This window comes from Phyllobates terribilis, unplaced genomic scaffold (assembly GCF_046119375.1).
Source record: "Phyllobates terribilis strain yellow unplaced genomic scaffold, ASM4611937v1 Scaffold_169__1_contigs__length_4117513, whole genome shotgun sequence".
NCBI lineage: Eukaryota > Metazoa > Chordata > Amphibia > Anura > Dendrobatidae > Phyllobates > Phyllobates terribilis.
Window position 1 is genome coordinate 102,613 of NW_027362929.1, and position 18,422 is coordinate 121,034.

Here is an 18,422-nt window from a genome sequence, read left to right on the forward strand (position 1 = left end):
CAAACAAGCAAAATGAACAAAAAGCATTGAATTCAATTCTTTCTGATTTTAGAAACTGCATTAAAGAAGGGGTGCACCGGTCCTGGAGATACTGCAATACCAGGTCAATGCGTGGAGTGGACAGAGCAAGCTCTTTTTCCATCTCCCTGTTCTAAAAATCCATTTAATATATGGTCCCCAGATAGGGGACGTATCAGATATTAAACTGATAAGAACAGATTTTTTTTTTTTTTTTTTTTTTTTTCTTTTTTTCGAAAGCCCGAATTCGTGTACAAAACCCGAGTGCGCTTAAAAAAGTGACAAGTGCCACAAAAAAAGTGCACTAGGATGCTGGTCTTCTTGAAACCCTCTCCAAAAGGAGAAGGGTCCCCCAAACCATTCCCCGTCCCTCCGAGCCAAAAGGCCACAGCGAGGAACAGGGACAAAAAGCCACCTCCAGCCGAAGCCAGAGGCGACCCAATCTTACCCCCAGCACCTGCCCGAGTTCTCACCCGAGCAAGGCACTGGGAGCCAAAGACTGTGCTCCCCTCCCGGAAGAGGGGAGCCAACAACGCTCTCCTCCCGAAAGAGGAGAGCCAGGGGGGTTCAGGGGGGAGCGGAACCTGATGGCCACACACTCCCCCCCTAGACCTGCCAAGAGAGGAACCCGTAAGGGAACCGCATCCCGACAAAATCCTAGTAGGACGTGACACACGTGAATAAGTGGACACACAGTGACAAAGAAATTAAATAAATAGTGAAGGTTTCACAGTATAATACTGCCCGGACCTTCGACCGGGAATTGAAAAATTCCCCATCCTAAGGCCAGAAGGCCCGGAATAAGGGTGTGTGCGAAGAAAGAAAATTTGAAGTGCTTGTGCAAATGTGCCATAAACTCAAGTGGGGTTCCCAATCCCAGTGAGTTAAGGCACCCCAGGGTCACCACTCCTGGGGCACTTCACAATTCGGGCTTTCGATCTTCCCCGGCCCAATGGCGTCGATCCTGGGGGGCCATGCTTTCCACCAGATGACTATATTAGCCACCTGGCGTACTAACAAGCGCCTAAACCCCAGTGTGCATAATGTATCAATCTACTAGGGCGGCCAACATCCAAAACCGCCTTTTCAAAAGATACTACACTTGATCTTAGCCAAAAGGCCGAGAAGCGATACTACACTTGATCTTAGCCAAAAGGCCGAGAAGCGATAACCAGAATTGGTTTCCGACTACGGTGCCACCCAAGGATTCTGAAAAGTCCATTTGTGGAGATGGCCACCTGGACTCCCGTTAAGAAGACATGCTGTCAACCTCTAGATCCCTCACATGCCTGCACTTTTCGGCTTGCTGCTGCTGCAATCCACGCGTTTTAGATCCGCATAACTCCACCTCTTTTAGCACAGTACCCTCAACCCCCGGCTGTTCCCACCCGCCTCAACACCGTTGGAAGGGAGGAGAACCAATTAAGGCGGGGGGGGGGGTGGAACGAGCAGCTGTCTACCCTTAGCAGGAGGGTTGCTGATTAATTACCTCTCCTGCTGCTGCTGCTGCTGGCTGTCCAGCAGCAGACTGAAGGTGGCTGCTGCTGTGCGCAGGTATATAAAGGCTCAGAGCCTATTATGACACGCGCAGCCAGCGTTCCATTGCCACATTCCGTCTACTGCAGGCGGGATACCTGGATGGCTGAATGTCACTGAGAAGCTCACAGAGACCGCCATAAGCAACAGTTTAAAAGAATGCCACAGACTAATCAACCAAACTTTTTGGGTTGGTTTCTCTTTTATAGTCTGCAGGCATTAAATGAAAGAAGTCAGTGTTCCAGCAGAGGGAGACAACGTTTCAGAAAAGGCATTGTAGCAAACCAAAAAAGAAATTTTAAGCGCAGCAGAGTAACCAGCTCACATACCTGTTAGCTCAGGTGAGTTTAAAAGGCTGCTGTTGATAACAAGGGCATTTGCTAAATAGATGGTGTGTGTGCAACAATATACTGAAAGGTCAATTATATTGTGCAGCTTATCTCACCACCTGTAGTTATTTAGGTGAAAGCTCCAAAATGCTTGCCTAATATGTCTGTTTATCCAAAAGGAAGTATAGAGGGAGAGATAGATAGCATTGCATTACATTACATTACATGGCAATGCAATGCACAGTTGCTGAAGTTGAACCAAAATGAGCTTGTCATCTGGCTTCTGCAACTTTTAACATGAAAAATCCAATGAGGAGAAGAAAAGCAAAGCCAAAGAGTCCATCCCAAAATCCGACAAACAAGCAAAATGAACAAAAAGCATTGAATTCAATTCTTTCTGATTTTAGAAACTGCATTAAAGAAGGGGTGCACCGGTCCTGGAGATACTGCAATACCAGGTCAATGCGTGGAGTGGACAGAGCAAGCTCTTTTTCCATCTCCCTGTTCTAAAAATCCATTTAATATATGGTCCCCAGATAGGGGACGTATCAGATATTAAACTGATAAGAACAGATTTTTTGATTGAAGCTGCATCCAAGGCACTGAAAAATGTTACCGAAGTCACACCAAAACAGCGCACGAGGCGAGGATTCATGTGGACCCTTCCCGGAGGAGAGGGTCCCCAATAAACCATCCCCATCCCTCCGAGCCAGAAGGCCACAGCGAGGGTCAGGGATCTCCGATACTCTCCCTAGCCGAAGCCGGAGAATAGCCGTTTTCGTGCTCCCAGCTTCCATCTAGGCTGCCACCCTAGTGGAGCTGGAGCCTGTGTTGGTTTCTCAGCCCAAAGCTGACCGGACCTCCGACCGGGTTTATAAAAATTCCCCTTCCTAGCCCGGAGGCCAGGAATAGGGGGGGTTGCTCAGAAAGTATGATTGGCAAAGGTGCGGCGTGCTACGAAGCCAAGTCTTTCTGGGGTTCCCAGTCCCAGTAAGCTTGGACTCCCACCAGGGCGCCTACTCCTGGGGCACATTGCTCCAAAGCCCTCACACTTACCCAGCCTAGTGACTTCGATCCTGGAGGGCCATGTTTTCCATCAGATAATTCTATGAGCCACCTGGCGTACTAACAAGTGCACCAAACCAGTGTGTAATATGCATCAATTTACTAGGGCAGCCCAAGGACAAAACTGCCTTTTCGAAAGATACTACACTTGATCTTAGCCAAAAGGCCGAGAAGCGATAACCAGAATTGGTTTCCGACTACGGTGCCACCCAAGGATTCTGAAAAGTCCATTTGTGGAGATGGCCACCTGGACTCCCGTTAAGAAGACATGCTGTCAACCTCTAGATCCCTCACATGCCTGCACTTTTCGACTTGCTGCTGCTGCAATCCACGCGTTTTAGATCTGCATAACTCCACCTCTTTTAGCACAGTACCCTAAACCCCCGGCTGTTCCCACCCGCCTCAACACCGTTGGAAGGGAGGAGAACCAATTAAGGCGGGGGGGGGGGTGGAACGAGCAGCTGTCTACCCTTAGCAGGAGGGTTGCTGATTAATTACCTCTCCTGCTGCTGCTGCTGCTGGCTGTCCAGCAGCAGACTGAAGGTGGCTGCTGCTGTGCGCAGGTATATAAAGGCTCAGAGCCTATTATGACACGCGCAGCCAGCGTTCCATTGCCACATTCCGTCTACTGCAGGCGGGATACCTGGATGGCTGAATGTCACTGAGAAGCTCACAGAGACCGCCATAAGCAACAGTTTAAAAGAATGCCACAGACTAATCAACCAAACTTTTTGGGTTGGTTTCTCTTTTATAGTCTGCAGGCATTAAATGAAAGAAGTTAGTGTTCCAGCAGAGGGAGACAACGTTTCAGAAAAGGCATTGTAGCAAACCAAAAAAGAAATTTTAAGCGCAGCAGAGTAACCAGCTCACATACCTGTTAGCTCAGGTGAGTTTAAAAGGCTGCTGTTGATAACAAGGGCATTTGCTAAATAGATGGTGTGTGTGCAACAATATACTGAAAGGTCAATTATATTGTGCAGCTTATCTCACCACCTGTAGTTATTTAGGTGAAAGCTCCAAAATGCTTGCCTAATATGTCTGTTTATCCAAAAGGAAGTATAGAGGGAGAGCTAGATAGATAGCATTGCATTACATTACATTACATGGCAATGCAATGCACAGTTGCTGAAGTTGAACCAAAATGAGCTTGTCATCTGGCTTCTGCAACTTTTAACATGAAAAATCCAATGAGGAGAAGAAAAGCAAAGCCAAAGAGTCCATCCCAAAATCCGACAAACAAGCAAAATGAACAAAAAGCATTGAATTCAATTCTTTCTGATTTTAGAAACTGCATTAAAGAAGGGGTGCACCGGTCCTGGAGATACTGCAATACCAGGTCAATGCGTGGAGTGGACAGAGCAAGCTCTTTTTCCATCTCCCTGTTCTAAAAATCCATTTAATATATGGTCCCCAGATAGGGGACGTATCAGATATTAAACTGATAAGAACAGATACTACACTTGATCTTAGCCAAAAGGCCGAGAAGCGATAACCAGAATTGGTTTCCGACTACGGTGCCACCCAAGGATTCTGAAAAGTCAATTTGTGGAGATGGCCACCTGGACTCCCGTTAAGAAGACATGCTGTCAACCTCTAGATCCCTCACATGCCTGCACTTTTCGGCTTGCTGCTGCTGCAATCCACGCGTTTTAGATCTGCATAACTCCACCTCTTTTAGCACAGTACCCTCAACCCCCGGCTGTTCCCACCCGCCTCAACACCGTTGGAAGGGAGGAGAACCAATTAAGGCGGGGGGGGGGGGTGGAACGAGCAGCTGTCTACCCTTAGCAGGAGGGTTGCTGATTAATTACCTCTCCTGCTGCTGCTGCTGCTGGCTGTCCAGCAGCAGACTGAAGGTGGCTGCTGCTGTGCGCAGGTATATAAAGGCTCAGAGAATATTATGACACGCGCAGCCAGCGTTCCATTGCCACATTCCGTCTACTGCAGGCGGGATACCTGGATGGCTGAATGTCACTGAGAAGCTCACAGAGACCGCCATAAGCAACAGTTTAAAAGAATGCCACAGACTAATCAACCAAACTTTTTGGGTTGGTTTCTCTTTTATAGTCTGCAGGCATTAAATGAAAGAAGTCAGTGTTCCAGCAGAGGGAGACAACGTTTCAGAAAAGGCATTGTAGCAAACCAAAAAAGAAATTTTAAGCGCAGCAGAGTAACCAGCTCACATACCTGTTAGCTCAGGTGAGTTTAAAAGGCTGCTGTTGATAACAAGGGCATTTGCTAAATAGATGGTGTGTGTGCAACAATATACTGAAAGGTCAATTATATTGTGCAGCTTATCTCACCACCTGTAGTTATTTAGGTGAAAGCTCCAAAATGCTTGCCTAATATGTCTGTTTATCCAAAAGGAAGTATAGAGGGAGAGCTAGATAGATAGCATTGCATTACATTACATTACATGGCAATGCAATGCACAGTTGCTGAAGTTGAACCAAAATGAGCTTGTCATCTGGCTTCTGCAACTTTTAACATGAAAAATCCAATGAGGAGAAGAAAAGCAAAGCCAAAGAGTCCATCCCAAAATCCGACAAACAAGCAAAATGAACAAAAAGCATTGAATTCAATTCTTTCTGATTTTAGAAACTGCATTAAAGAAGGGGTGCACCGGTCCTGGAGATACTGCAATACCAGGTCAATGCGTGGAGTGGACAGAGCAAGCTCTTTTTCCATCTCCCTGTTCTAAAAATCCATTTAATATATGGTCCCCAGATAGGGGACGTATCAGATATTAAACTGATAAGAACAGATACTACACTTGATCTTAGCCAAAAGGCCGAGAAGCGATAACCAGAATTGGTTTCCGACTACGGTGCCACCCAAGGATTCTGAAAAGTCCATTTGTGGAGATGGCCATCTGGACTCCCGTTAAGAAGACATGCTGTCAACCTCTAGATCCCTCACATGCCTGCACTTTTCGGCTTGCTGCTGCTGCAATCCACGCGTTTTAGATCTGCATAACTCCACCTCTTTTAGCACAGTACCCTCAACCCCCGGCTGTTCCCACCCGCCTCAACACCGTTGGAAGGGAGGAGAACCAATTAAGGCGGGGGGGGGGGTAGAACGAGCAGCTGTCTACCCTTAGCAGGAGGGTTGCTGATTAATTACCTCTCCTGCTGCTGCTGCTGCTGGCTGTCCAGCAGCAGACTGAAGGTGGCTGCTGCTGTGCGCAGGTATATAAAGGCTCAGAGCCTATTATGACACGCGCAGCCAGCGTTCCATTGCCACATTCCGTCTACTGCAGGCGGGATACCTGGATGGCTGAATGTCACTGAGAAGCTCACAGAGACCGCCATAAGCAACAGTTTAAAAGAATGCCACAGACTAATCAACCAAACTTTTTGGGTTGGTTTCTCTTTTATAGTCTGCAGGCATTAAATGAAAGAAGTCAGTGTTCCAGCAGAGGGAGACAACGTTTCATAAAAGGCATTGTAGCAAACCAAAAAAGAAATTTTAAGCGCAGCAGAGTAACCAGCTCACATACCTGTTAGCTCAGGTGAGTTTAAAAGGCTGCTGTTGATAACAAGGGCATTTGCTAAATAGATGGTGTGTGTGCAACAATATACTGAAAGGTCAATTATATTGTGCAGCTTATCTCACCACCTGTAGTTATTTAGGTGAAAGCTCCAAAATGCTTGCCTAATATGTCTGTTTATCCAAAAGGAAGTATAGAGGGAGAGCTAGATAGATAGCATTGCATTACATTACATTACATGGCAATGCAATGCACAGTTGCTGAAGTTGAACCAAAATGAGCTTGTCATCTGGCTTCTGCAACTTTTAACATGAAAAATCCAATGAGGAGAAGAAAAGCAAAGCCAAAGAGTCCATCCCAAAATCCGACAAACAAGCAAAATGAACAAAAAGCATTGAATTCAATTCTTTCTGATTTTAGAAACTGCATTAAAGAAGGGGTGCACCGGTCCTGGAGATACTGCAATACCAGGTCAATGCGTGGAGTGGACAGAGCAAGCTCTTTTTCCATCTCCCTGTTCTAAAAATCCATTTAATATATGGTCCCCAGATAGGGGACGTATCAGATATTAAACTGATAAGAACAGATACTACACTTGATCTTAGCCAAAAGGCCGAGAAGCGATAACCAGAATTGGTTTCCGACTACGGTGCCACCCAAGGATTCTGAAAAGTCCATTTGTGGAGATGGCCACCTGGACTCCCGTTAAGAAGACATGCTGTCAACCTCTAGATCCCTCACATGCCTGCACTTTTCGGCTTGCTGCTGCTGCAATCCACGCGTTTTAGATCTGCATAACTCCACCTCTTTTAGCACAGTACCCTCAACCCCCGGCTGTTCCCACCCGCCTCAACACCGTTGGAAGGGAGGAGAACCAATTAAGGCGGGGGGGGGGGTGGAACGAGCAGCTGTCTACCCTTAGCAGGAGGGTTGCTGATTAATTACCTCTCCTGCTGCTGCTGCTGCTGGCTGTCCAGCAGCAGACTGAAGGTGGCTGCTGCTGTGCGCAGGTATTTAAAGGCTCAGAGCCTATTATGACACGCGCAGCCAGCGTTCCATTGCCACATTCCGTCTACTGCAGGCGGGATACCTGGATGGCTGAATGTCACTGAGAAGCTCACAGAGACCGCCATAAGCAACAGTTTAAAAGAATGCCACAGACTAATCAACCAAACTTTTTGGGTTGGTTTCTCTTTTATAGTCTGCAGGCATTAAATGAAAGAAGTCAGTGTTCCAGCAGAGGGAGACAACGTTTCAGAAAAGGCATTGTAGCAAACCAAAAAAGAAATTTTAAGCGCAGCAGAGTAACCAGCTCACATACCTGTTAGCTCAGGTGAGTTTAAAAGGCTGCTGTTGATAACAAGGGCATTTGCTAAATAGATGGTGTGTGTGCAACAATATACTGAAAGGTCAATTATATTGTGCAGCTTATCTCACCACCTGTAGTTATTTAGGTGAAAGCTCCAAAATGCTTGCCTAATATGTCTGTTTATCCAAAAGGAAGTATAGAGGGAGAGCTAGATAGATAGCATTGCATTACATTACATTACATGGCAATGCAATGCACAGTTGCTGAAGTTGAACCAAAATGAGCTTGTCATCTGGCTTCTGCAACTTTTAACATAAAAAATCCAATGAGGAGAAGAAAAGCAAAGCCAAAGAGTCCATCCCAAAATCCGACAAACAAGCAAAATGAACAAAAAGCATTGAATTCAATTCTTTCTGATTTTAGAAACTGCATTAAAGAAGGGGTGCACCGGTCCTGGAGATACTGCAATACCAGGTCAATGCGTGGAGTGGACAGAGCAAGCTCTTTTTCCATCTCCCTGTTCTAAAAATCCATTTAATATATGGTCCCCAGATAGGGGACGTATCAGATATTAAACTGATAAGAACAGATTTTTTGATTGAAGCTGCATCCAAGGCACTGAAAAATGTGACCGAAGTCACACCAAAACAGCGCACGAGGCGAGGATTCATGTGGACCCTTCCCGGAGGAGAGGGTCCCCAATAAACCATCCCCATCCCTCCGAGCCAGAAGGCCACAGCGAGGGTCAGGGATCTCCGATACTCTCCCTAGCCGAAGCCGGAGAATAGCCGTTTTCGTGCTCCCAGCTTCCATCTAGGCTGCCACCCTAGTGGAGCTGGAGCCTGTGTTGGTTTCTCAGCCCAAAGCTGACCGGACCTCCGACCGGGTTTATAAAAATTCCCCTTCCTAGCCCGGAGGCCAGGAATAGGGGGGGTTGCTCAGAAAGTATGATTGGCAAAGGTGCGGCGTGCTACGAAGCCAAGTCTTTCTGGGGTTCCCAGTCCCAGTAAGCTTGGACTCCCACCAGGGCGCCTACTCCTGGGGCACATTGCTCCAAAGCCCTCACACTTACCCAGCCTAGTGACTTCGATCCTGGAGGGCCATGTTTTCCATCAGATAATTCTATGAGCCACCTGGCGTACTAACAAGTGCACCAAACCAGTGTGTAATATGCATCAATTTACTAGGGCAGCCCAAGGACAAAACTGCCTTTTCGAAAGATACTACACTTGATCTTAGCCAAAAGGCCGAGAAGCGATAACCAGAATTGGTTTCCGACTACGGTGCCACCCAAGGATTCTGAAAAGTCCATTTGTGGAGATGGCCACCTGGACTCCCGTTAAGAAGACATGCTGTCAACCTCTAGATCCCTCACATGCCTGCACTTTTCGACTTGCTGCTGCTGCAAACCACGCGTTTTAGATCTGCATAACTCCACCTCTTTTAGCACAGTACCCTCAACCCCCGGCTGTTCCCACCCGCCTCAACACCGTTGGAAGGGAGGAGAACCAATTAAGGCGGGGGGGGGGTGGAACGAGCAGCTGTCTACCCTTAGCAGGAGGGTTGCTGATTAATTACCTCTCCTGCTGCTGCTGCTGCTGGCTGTCCAGCAGCAGACTGAAGGTGGCTGCTGCTGTGCGCAGGTATATAAAGGCTCAGAGCCTATTATGACACGCGCAGCCAGCGTTCCATTGCCACATTCCGTCAACTGCAGGCGGGATACCTGGATGGCTGAATGTCACTGAGAAGCTCACAGAGACCGCCATAAGCAACAGTTTAAAAGAATGCCACAGACTAATCAACCAAACTTTTTGGGTTGGTTTCTCTTTTATAGTCTGCAGGCATTAAATGAAAGAAGTCAGTGTTCCAGCAGAGGGAGACAACGTTTCAGAAAAGGCATTGTAGCAAACCAAAACAGAAATTTTAAGCGCAGCAGAGTAACCAGCTCACATACCTGTTAGCTCAGGTGAGTTTAAAAGGCTGCTGTTGATAACAAGGGCATTTGCTAAATAGATGGTGTGTGTGCAACAATATACTGAAAGGTCAATTATATTGTGCAGCTTATCTCACCACCTGTAGTTATTTAGGTGAAAGCTCCAAAATGCTTGCCTAATATGTCTGTTTATCCAAAAGGAAGTATAGAGGGAGAGCTAGATAGATAGCATTGCATTACATTACATTACATGGCAATGCAATGCACAGTTGCTGAAGTTGAACCAAAATGAGCTTGTCATCTGGCTTCTGCAACTTTTAACATGAAAAATCCAATGAGGAGAAGAAAAGCAAAGCCAAAGAGTCCATCCCAAAATCCGACAAACAAGCAAAATGAACAAAAAGCATTGAATTCAATTCTTTCTGATTTTAGAAACTGCATTAAAGAAGGGGTGCACCGGTCCTGGAGATACTGCAATACCAGGTCAATGCGTGGAGTGGACAGAGCAAGCTCTTTTTCCATCTCCCTGTTCTAAAAATCCATTTAATATATGGTCCCCAGATAGGGGACGTATCAGATATTAAACTGATAAGAACAGACACTACACTTGATCTTAGCCAAAAGGCCGAGAAACGATAACCAGAATTGGTTTCCGACTACGGTGCCACCCAAGGATTCTGAAAAGTCCATTTGTGGAGATGGCCACCTGGACTCCCGTTAAGAAGACATGCTGTCAACCTCTAGATCCCTCACATGCCTGCACTTTTCGGCTTGCTGCTGCTGCAATCCACGCGTTTTAGATCTGCATAACTCCACCTCTTTTAGCACAGTACCCTCAACCCCCGGCTGTTCCCACCCGCCTCAACACCGTTGGAAGGGAGGAGAACCAATTAAGGCGGGGGTGGGGGGGGTGGAACGAGCAGCTGTCTACCCTTAGCAGGAGGGTTGCTGATTAATTACCTCTCCTGCTGCTGCTGCTGCTGGCTGTCCAGCAGCAGACTGAAGGTGGCTGCTGCTGTGCGCAGGTATATAAAGGCTCAGAGAATATTATGACACGCGCAGCCAGCGTTCCATTGCCACATTCCGTCTACTGCAGGCGGGATACCTGGATGGCTGAATGTCACTGAGAAGCTCACAGAGACCGCCATAAGCAACAGTTTAAAAGAATGCCACAGACTAATCAACCAAACTTTTTGGGTTGGTTTCTCTTTTATAGTCTGCAGGCATTAAATGAAAGAAGTCAGTGTTCCAGCAGAGGGAGACAACGTTTCAGAAAAGGCATTGTAGCAAACCAAAAAAGAAATTTTAAGCGCAGCAGAGTAACCAGCTCACATACCTGTTAGCTCAGGTGAGTTTAAAAGGCTGCTGTTGATAACAAGGGCATTTGCTAAATAGATGGTGTGTGTGCAACAATATACTGAAAGGTCAATTATATTGTGCAGCTTATCTCACCACCTGTAGTTATTTAGGTGAAAGCTCCAAAATGCTTGCCTAATATGTCTGTTTATCCAAAAGGAAGTATAGAGGGAGAGCTAGATAGATAGCATTGCATTACATTACATTACATGGCAATGCAATGCACAGTTGCTGAAGTTGAACCAAAATGAGCTTGTCATCTGGCTTCTGCAACTTTTAACATGAAAAATCCAATGAGGAGAAGAAAAGCAAAGCCAAAGAGTCCATCCCAAAATCCGACAAACAAGCAAAATGAACAAAAAGCATTGAATTCAATTCTTTCTGATTTTAGAAACTGCATTAAAGAAGGGGTGCACCGGTCCTGGAGATACTGCAATACCAGGTCAATGCGTGGAGTGGACAGAGCAAGCTCTTTTTCCATCTCCCTGTTCTAAAAATCCATTTAATATATGGTCCCCAGATAGGGGACGTATCAGATATTAAACTGATAAGAACAGATACTACACTTGATCTTAGCCAAAAGGCCGAGAAGCGATAACCAGAATTGGTTTCCGACTACGGTGCCACCCAAGGATTCTGAAAAGTCCATTTGTGGAGATGGCCACCTGGACTCCCGTTAAGAAGACATGCTGTCAACCTCTAGATCCCTCACATGCCTGCACTTTTCGGCTTGCTGCTGCTGCAATCCACGCGTTTTAGATCTGCATAACTCCACCTCTTTTAGCACAGTACCCTCAACCCCCGGCTGTTCCCACCCGCCTCAACACCGTTGGAAGGGAGGAGAACCAATTAAGGCGGGGGGGGGGGGGGGGTGGAACGAGCAGCTGTCTACCCTTAGCAGGAGGGTTGCTGATTAATTACCTCTCCTGCTGCTGCTGCTGCTGGCTGTCCAGCAGCAGACTGAAGGTGGCTGCTGCTGTGCGCAGGTATATAAAGGCTCAGAGCCTATTATGACACGCGCAGCCAGCGTTCCATTGCCACATTCCGTCTACTGCAGGCGGGATACCTGGATGGCTGAATGTCACTGAGAAGCTCACAGAGACCGCCATAAGCAACAGTTTAAAAGAATGCCACAGACTAATCAACCAAACTTTTTGGGTTGGTTTCTCTTTTATAGTCTGCAGGCATTAAATGAAAGAAGTCAGTGTTCCAGCAGAGGGAGACAACGTTTCAGAAAAGGCATTGTAGCAAACCAAAAAAGAAATTTTAAGCGCAGCAGAGTAACCAGCTCACATACCTGTTAGCTCAGGTGAGTTTAAAAGGCTGCTGTTGATAACAAGGGCATTTGCTAAATAGATGGTGTGTGTGCAACAATATACTGAAAGGTCAATTATATTGTGCAGCTTATCTCACCACCTGTAGTTATTTAGGTGAAAGCTCCAAAATGCTTGCCTAATATGTCTGTTTATCCAAAAGGAAGTATAGAGGGAGAGCTAGATAGATAGCATTGCATTACATTACATTACATGGCAATGCAATGCACAGTTGCTGAAGTTGAACCAAAATGAGCTTGTCATCTGGCTTCTGCAACTTTTAACATGAAAAATCCAATGAGGAGAAGAAAAGCAAAGCCAAAGAGTCCATCCCAAAATCCGACAAACAAGCAAAATGAACAAAAAGCATTGAATTCAATTCTTTCTGATTTTAGAAACTGCATTAAAGAAGGGGTGCACCGGTCCTGGAGATACTGCAATACCAGGTCAATGCGTGGAGTGGACAGAGCAAGCTCTTTTTCCATCTCCCTGTTCTAAAAATCCATTTAATATATGGTCCCCAGATAGGGGACGTATCAGATATTAAACTGATAAGAACAGATACTACACTTGATCTTAGCCAAAAGGCCGAGAAGCGATAACCAGAATTGGTTTCCGACTACGGTGCCACCCAAGGATTCTGAAAAGTCCATTTGTGGAGATGGCCACCTGGACTCCCGTTAAGAAGACATGCTGTCAACCTCTAGATCCCTCACATGCCTGCACTTTTCGGCTTGCTGCTGCTGCAATCCACGCGTTTTAGATCTGCATAACTCCACCTCTTTTAGCACAGTACCCTCAACCCCCGGCTGTTCCCACCCGCCTCAACACCGTTGGAAGGGAGGAGAACCAATTAAGGCGGGGGGGGGGGGGAACGAGCAGCTGTCTACCCTTAGCAGGAGGGTTGCTGATTAATTACCTCTCCTGCTGCTGCTGCTGCTGGCTGTCCAGCAGCAGACTGAAGGTGGCTGCTGCTGTGCGCAGGTATATAAAGGCTCAGAGCCTATTATGACACGCGCAGCCAGCGTTCCATTGCCACATTCCGTCTACTGCAGGCGGGATACCTGGATGGCTGAATGTCACTGAGAAGCTCACAGAGACCGCCATAAGCAACAGTTTAAAAGAATGCCACAGACTAATCAACCAAACTTTTTGGGTTGGTTTCTCTTTTATAGTCTGCAGGCATTAAATGAAAGAAGTCAGTGTTCCAGCAGAGGGAGACAACGTTTCAGAAAAGGCATTGTAGCAAACCAAAAAAGAAATTTTAAGCGCAGCAGAGTAACCAGCTCACATACCTGTTAGCTCAGGTGAGTTTAAAAGGCTGCTGTTGATAACAAGGGCATTTGCTAAATAGATGGTGTGTGTGCAACAATATACTGAAAGGTCAATTATATTGTGCAGCTTATCTCACCACCTGTAGTTATTTAGGTGAAAGCTCCAAAATGCTTGCCTAATATGTCTGTTTATCCAAAAGGAAGTATAGAGGGAGAGCTAGATAGATAGCATTGCATTACATTACATTACATGGCAATGCAATGCACAGTTGCTGAAGTTGAACCAAAATGAGCTTGTCATCTGGCTTCTGCAACTTTTAACATGAAAAATCCAATGAGGAGAAGAAAAGCAAAGCCAAAGAGTCCATCCCAAAATCCGACAAACAAGCAAAATGAACAAAAAGCATTGAATTCAATTCTTTCTGATTTTAGAAACTGCATTAAAGAAGGGGTGCACCGGTCCTGGAGATACTGCAATACCAGGTCAATGCGTGGAGTGGACAGAGCAAGCTCTTTTTCCATCTCCCTGTTCTAAAAATCCATTTAATATATGGTCCCCAGATAGGGGACGTATCAGATATTAAACTGATAAGAACAGATACTACACTTGATCTTAGCCAAAAGGCCGAGAAGCGATAACCAGAATTGGTTTCTGACTACGGTGCCACCCAAGGATTCTGAAAAGTCCATTTGTGGAGATGGCCACCTGGACTCCCGTTAAGAAGACATGCTGTCAACCTCTAGATCCCTCACATGCCTGCACTTTTCGGCTTGCTGCTGCTGCAATCCACGCGTTTTAGATCTGCATAGCTCCACCTCTTTTAGCACAGTACCCTCAACCCCCGGCTGTTCCCACCCGCCTCAACACCGTTGGAAGGGAGGAGAACCAATTAAGGCGGGGGGGGGGGGGTGGAACGAGCAGCTGTCTACCCTTAGCAGGAGGGTTGCTGATTAATTACCTCTCCTGCTGCTGCTGCTGCTGGCTGTCCAGCAGCAGACTGAAGGTGGCTGCTGCTGTGCGCAGGTATATAAAGGCTCAGAGCCTATTATGGCACGCGCAGCCAGCGTTCCATTGCCACATTCCGTCTACTGCAGGCGGGATACCTGGATGGCTGAATGTCACTGAGAAGCTCACAGAGACCGCCATAAGCAACAGTTTAAAAGAATGCCACAGACTAATCAACCAAACTTTTTGGGTTGGTTTCTCTTTTATAGTCTGCAGGCATTAAATGAAAGAAGTCAGTGTTCCAGCAGAGGGAGACAACGTTTCAGAAAAGGCATTGTAGCAAACCAAAAAAGAAATTTTAAGCGCAGCAGAGTAACCAGCTCACATACCTGTTAGCTCAGGTGAGTTTAAAAGGCTGCTGTTGATAACAAGGGCATTTGCTAAATAGATGGTGTGTGTGCAACAATATACTGAAAGGTCAATTATATTGTGCAGCTTATCTCACCACCTGTAGTTATTTAGGTGAAAGCTCCAAAATGCTTGCCTAATATGTCTGTTTATCCAAAAGGAAGTATAGAGGGAGAGCTAGATAGATAGCATTGCATTACATTACATTACATGGCAATGCAATGCACAGTTGCTGAAGTTGAACCAAAATGAGCTTGTCATCTGGCTTCTGCAACTTTTAACATGAAAAATCCAATGAGGAGAAGAAAAGCAAAGCCAAAGAGTCCATCCCAAAATCCGACAAACAAGCAAAATGAACAAAAAGCATTGAATTCAATTCTTTCTGATTTTAGAAACTGCATTAAAGAAGGGGTGCACCGGTCCTGGAGATACTGCAATACCAGGTCAATGCGTGGAGTGGACAGAGCAAGCTCTTTTTCCATCTCCCTGTTCTAAAAATCCATTTAATATATGGTCCCCAGATAGGGGACGTATCAGATATTAAACTGATAAGAACAGATACTACACTTGATCTTAGCCAAAAGGCCGAGAAGCGATAACCAGAATTGGTTTCCGACTACGGTGCCACCCAAGGATTCTGAAAAGTCCATTTGTGGAGATGGCCACCTGGACTCCCGTTAAGAAGACATGCTGTCAACCTCTAGATCCCTCACATGCCTGCACTTTTCGGCTTGCTGCTGCTGCAATCCACGCGTTTTAGATCTGCATAACTCCACCTCTTTTAGCACAGTACCCTCAACCCCCGGCTGTTCCCACCCGCCTCAACACCGTTGGAAGGGAGGAGAACCAATTAAGGCGGGGGGGGGGTGGAACGAGCAGCTGTCTACCCTTAGCAGGAGGGTTGCTGATTAATTACCTCTCCTGCTGCTGCTGCTGCTGGCTGTCCAGCAGCAGACTGAAGGTGGCTGCTGCTGTGCGCAGGTATATAAAGGCTCAGAGCCTATTATGACACGCGCAGCCAGCGTTCCATTGCCACATTCCGTCTACTGCAGGCGGGATACCTGGATGGCTGAATGTCACTGAGAAGCTCACAGAGACCGCCATAAGCAACAGTTTAAAAGAATGCCACAGACTAATCAACCAAACTTTTTGGGTTGGTTTCTCTTTTATAGTCTGCAGGCATTAAATGAAAGAAGTCAGTGTTCCAGCAGAGGGAGACAACGTTTCAGAAAAGGCATTGTAGCAAACCAAAAAAGAAATTTTAAGCGCAGCAGAGTAACCAGCTCACATACCTGTTAGCTCAGGTGAGTTTAAAAGGCTGCTGTTGATAACAAGGGCATTTGCTAAATAGATGGTGTGTGTGCAGCAATATACTGAAAGGTCAATTATATTGTGCAGCTTATCTCACCACCTGTAGTTATTTAGGTGAAAGCTCCAAAATGCTTGCCTAATATGTCTGTTTATCCAAAAGGAAGTATAGAGGGAGAGCTAGATAGATAGCATTGCATTACATTACATTACATGGCAATGCAATGCACAGTTGCTGAAGTTGAACCAAAATGAGCTTGTCATCTGGCTTCTGCAACTTTTAACATGAAAAATCCAATGAGGAGAAGAAAAGCAAAGCCAAAGAGTCCATCCCAAAATCCGACAAACAAGCAAAATGAACAAAAAGCATTGAATTCAATTCTTTCTGATTTTAGAAACTGCATTAAAGAAGGGGTGCACCGGTCCTGGAGATACTGCAATACCAGGTCAATGCGTGGAGTGGACAGAGAAAGCTCTTTTTCCATCTCCCTGTTCTAAAAATCCATTTAATATATGGTCCCCAGATAGGGGACGTATCAGATATTAAACTGATAAGAACAGATCTTATCGAAAGCCCGAATTCGTGTACAAAACCCGAGTGCGCTTAAAAAAGTGACAAGTGCCACAAAAAAAAGTGCACTAGGATGCTGGTCTTCTTGAAACCCTCTCCAAAAGGAGAAGGGTCCCCCAAACCATTCCCCGTCCCTCCGAGCCAGAAGGCCACAGCGAGGAACAGGGACAAATAGCCACCTCCAGCCGGAGCGAGAGGCGACCCAATCTTACCCCCAATACCTGCCCGAGTTCTCACCCGAGCAAGGCACTGGGAGCCAAAGACTGTGCTCCCCTCCCGGAAGAGGGTAGCCAACAACGCTCTCCTCCCGAAAGAGGAGAGCCAGTGGGGTTCAGGGGGGAGCGGAACCTGATGGCCACACACTCCCCCCCTAGACCTGCCAAGAGAGGAACCCGTAAGGGAACCGCATCCCGACAAAATCCTAGTAAGGACGTGGACACACGTGAAAAAGTGGACACACAGTGACAAAAAAAAATTAAATAAATAGTGAAGGTTTCACAGTATAATACTGCCCGGACCTTCGACCGGGAATTGAAAAATTCCCCATCCTAAGGCCAGAAGGCCCGGAATAAGGGTGTGTGTGAAGAAAGAAATATTGAAGTGCTAGTGCAAATGTGCCATAAACTCAAGTGGGGTTCCCAATCCCAGTGAGTTAAGGCACCCCAGGGTCACCACTCCTGGGGCACTTCACACTTCGGGCTTTCGATCTTCCCCGGCCCAATGGCGTCGATCCTGGGGGGCCATGCTTTCCACCAGATGACTATATTAGCCACCTGGCGTACTAACAAGCGCCTAAACCCCAGTGTGCATAATGTATCAATCTACTAGGGCGGCCAACATCCAAAACCGCCTTTTCGAAAGATACTACACTTGATCTTAGCCAAAAGGCCGAGAAGCGATAACCAGAATTGGTTTCCGACTACGGTGCCACCCAAGGATTCTGAAAAGTCCATTTGTGGAGATGGCCACCTGGACTCCCGTTAAGAAGACATGCTGTCAACCTCTAGATCCCTCACATGCCTGCACTTTTCGGCTTGCTGCTGCTGCAATCCACGCGTTTTAGATCTGCATAACTCCACCTCTTTTAGCACAGTACCCTCAACCCCCGGCTGTTCCCACCCGCCTCAACACCGTTGGAAGGGAGGAGAACCAATTAAGGCGGGGGGTGGGGGTGGAACGAGCAGCTGTCTACCCTTAGCAGGAGGGTTGCTGATTAATTACCTCTCCTGCTGCTGCTGCTGCTGGCTGTCCAGCAGCAGACTGAAGGTGGCTGCTGCTGTGCGCAGGTATATAAAGGCTCAGAGCCTATTATGACACGCGCAGCCAGCGTTCCATTGCCACATTCCGTCTACTGCAGGCGGGATACCTGGATGGCTGAATGTCACTGAGAAGCTCACAGAGACCGCCATAAGCAACAGTTTAAAAGAATGCCACAGACTAATCAACCAAACTTTTTGGGTTGGTTTCTCTTTTATAGTCTGCAGGCATTAAATGAAAGAAGTCAGTGTTCCAGCAGAGGGAGACAACGTTTCAGAAAAGGCATTGTAGCAAACCAAAAAAGAAATT

The 18,422-nt window shown here is 46.5% G+C and overlaps 11 non-coding genes and 5 pseudogenes across 11 annotated transcripts; all 16 read right to left on the bottom strand.

The window, feature by feature from the left end:
- Positions 1-66: 66 nt before the first annotated feature.
- Positions 67-264, bottom strand: LOC141210697 (U2 spliceosomal RNA). Its single transcript, XR_012280820.1, has one exon. It is a non-coding gene; the product is annotated as a U2 spliceosomal RNA (small nuclear RNA).
- Positions 265-1,106: 842 nt separating this feature from the next.
- On the bottom strand, positions 1,107-1,187 carry LOC141210796 (U2 spliceosomal RNA; annotated as a pseudogene).
- A 1,117-nt stretch (positions 1,188-2,304) lies between these two features.
- Positions 2,305-2,486, bottom strand: LOC141210509 (U2 spliceosomal RNA). Its single transcript, XR_012280675.1, has one exon. It is a non-coding gene; the product is annotated as a U2 spliceosomal RNA (small nuclear RNA).
- A 524-nt stretch (positions 2,487-3,010) lies between these two features.
- LOC141210787 (U2 spliceosomal RNA) lies at positions 3,011-3,126 on the bottom strand (annotated as a pseudogene).
- A 1,121-nt stretch (positions 3,127-4,247) lies between these two features.
- LOC141208960 (U2 spliceosomal RNA) lies at positions 4,248-4,438 on the bottom strand. The gene has a single exon (XR_012279170.1). It is a non-coding gene; the product is annotated as a U2 spliceosomal RNA (small nuclear RNA).
- Positions 4,439-5,560: 1,122 nt separating this feature from the next.
- Positions 5,561-5,751, bottom strand: LOC141208971 (U2 spliceosomal RNA). Its single transcript, XR_012279181.1, has one exon. It is a non-coding gene; the product is annotated as a U2 spliceosomal RNA (small nuclear RNA).
- Positions 5,752-6,872: 1,121 nt separating this feature from the next.
- On the bottom strand, positions 6,873-7,063 carry LOC141208982 (U2 spliceosomal RNA). The gene has a single exon (XR_012279192.1). It is a non-coding gene; the product is annotated as a U2 spliceosomal RNA (small nuclear RNA).
- Positions 7,064-8,184: 1,121 nt separating this feature from the next.
- On the bottom strand, positions 8,185-8,366 carry LOC141210511 (U2 spliceosomal RNA). The gene has a single exon (XR_012280677.1). It is a non-coding gene; the product is annotated as a U2 spliceosomal RNA (small nuclear RNA).
- A 524-nt stretch (positions 8,367-8,890) lies between these two features.
- Positions 8,891-9,006, bottom strand: LOC141210789 (U2 spliceosomal RNA; annotated as a pseudogene).
- A 1,120-nt stretch (positions 9,007-10,126) lies between these two features.
- LOC141210386 (U2 spliceosomal RNA) lies at positions 10,127-10,317 on the bottom strand. Its single transcript, XR_012280557.1, has one exon. It is a non-coding gene; the product is annotated as a U2 spliceosomal RNA (small nuclear RNA).
- A 1,124-nt stretch (positions 10,318-11,441) lies between these two features.
- LOC141208994 (U2 spliceosomal RNA) lies at positions 11,442-11,632 on the bottom strand. Its single transcript, XR_012279204.1, has one exon. It is a non-coding gene; the product is annotated as a U2 spliceosomal RNA (small nuclear RNA).
- A 1,126-nt stretch (positions 11,633-12,758) lies between these two features.
- LOC141209005 (U2 spliceosomal RNA) lies at positions 12,759-12,949 on the bottom strand. The gene has a single exon (XR_012279215.1). It is a non-coding gene; the product is annotated as a U2 spliceosomal RNA (small nuclear RNA).
- Positions 12,950-14,069: 1,120 nt separating this feature from the next.
- LOC141209016 (U2 spliceosomal RNA) lies at positions 14,070-14,260 on the bottom strand. The gene has a single exon (XR_012279226.1). It is a non-coding gene; the product is annotated as a U2 spliceosomal RNA (small nuclear RNA).
- Positions 14,261-15,383: 1,123 nt separating this feature from the next.
- LOC141209028 (U2 spliceosomal RNA) lies at positions 15,384-15,574 on the bottom strand. Its single transcript, XR_012279237.1, has one exon. It is a non-coding gene; the product is annotated as a U2 spliceosomal RNA (small nuclear RNA).
- Positions 15,575-16,694: 1,120 nt separating this feature from the next.
- On the bottom strand, positions 16,695-16,870 carry LOC141210682 (U2 spliceosomal RNA; annotated as a pseudogene).
- A 794-nt stretch (positions 16,871-17,664) lies between these two features.
- LOC141210816 (U2 spliceosomal RNA) lies at positions 17,665-17,756 on the bottom strand (annotated as a pseudogene).
- Positions 17,757-18,422: the final 666 nt, after the last annotated feature.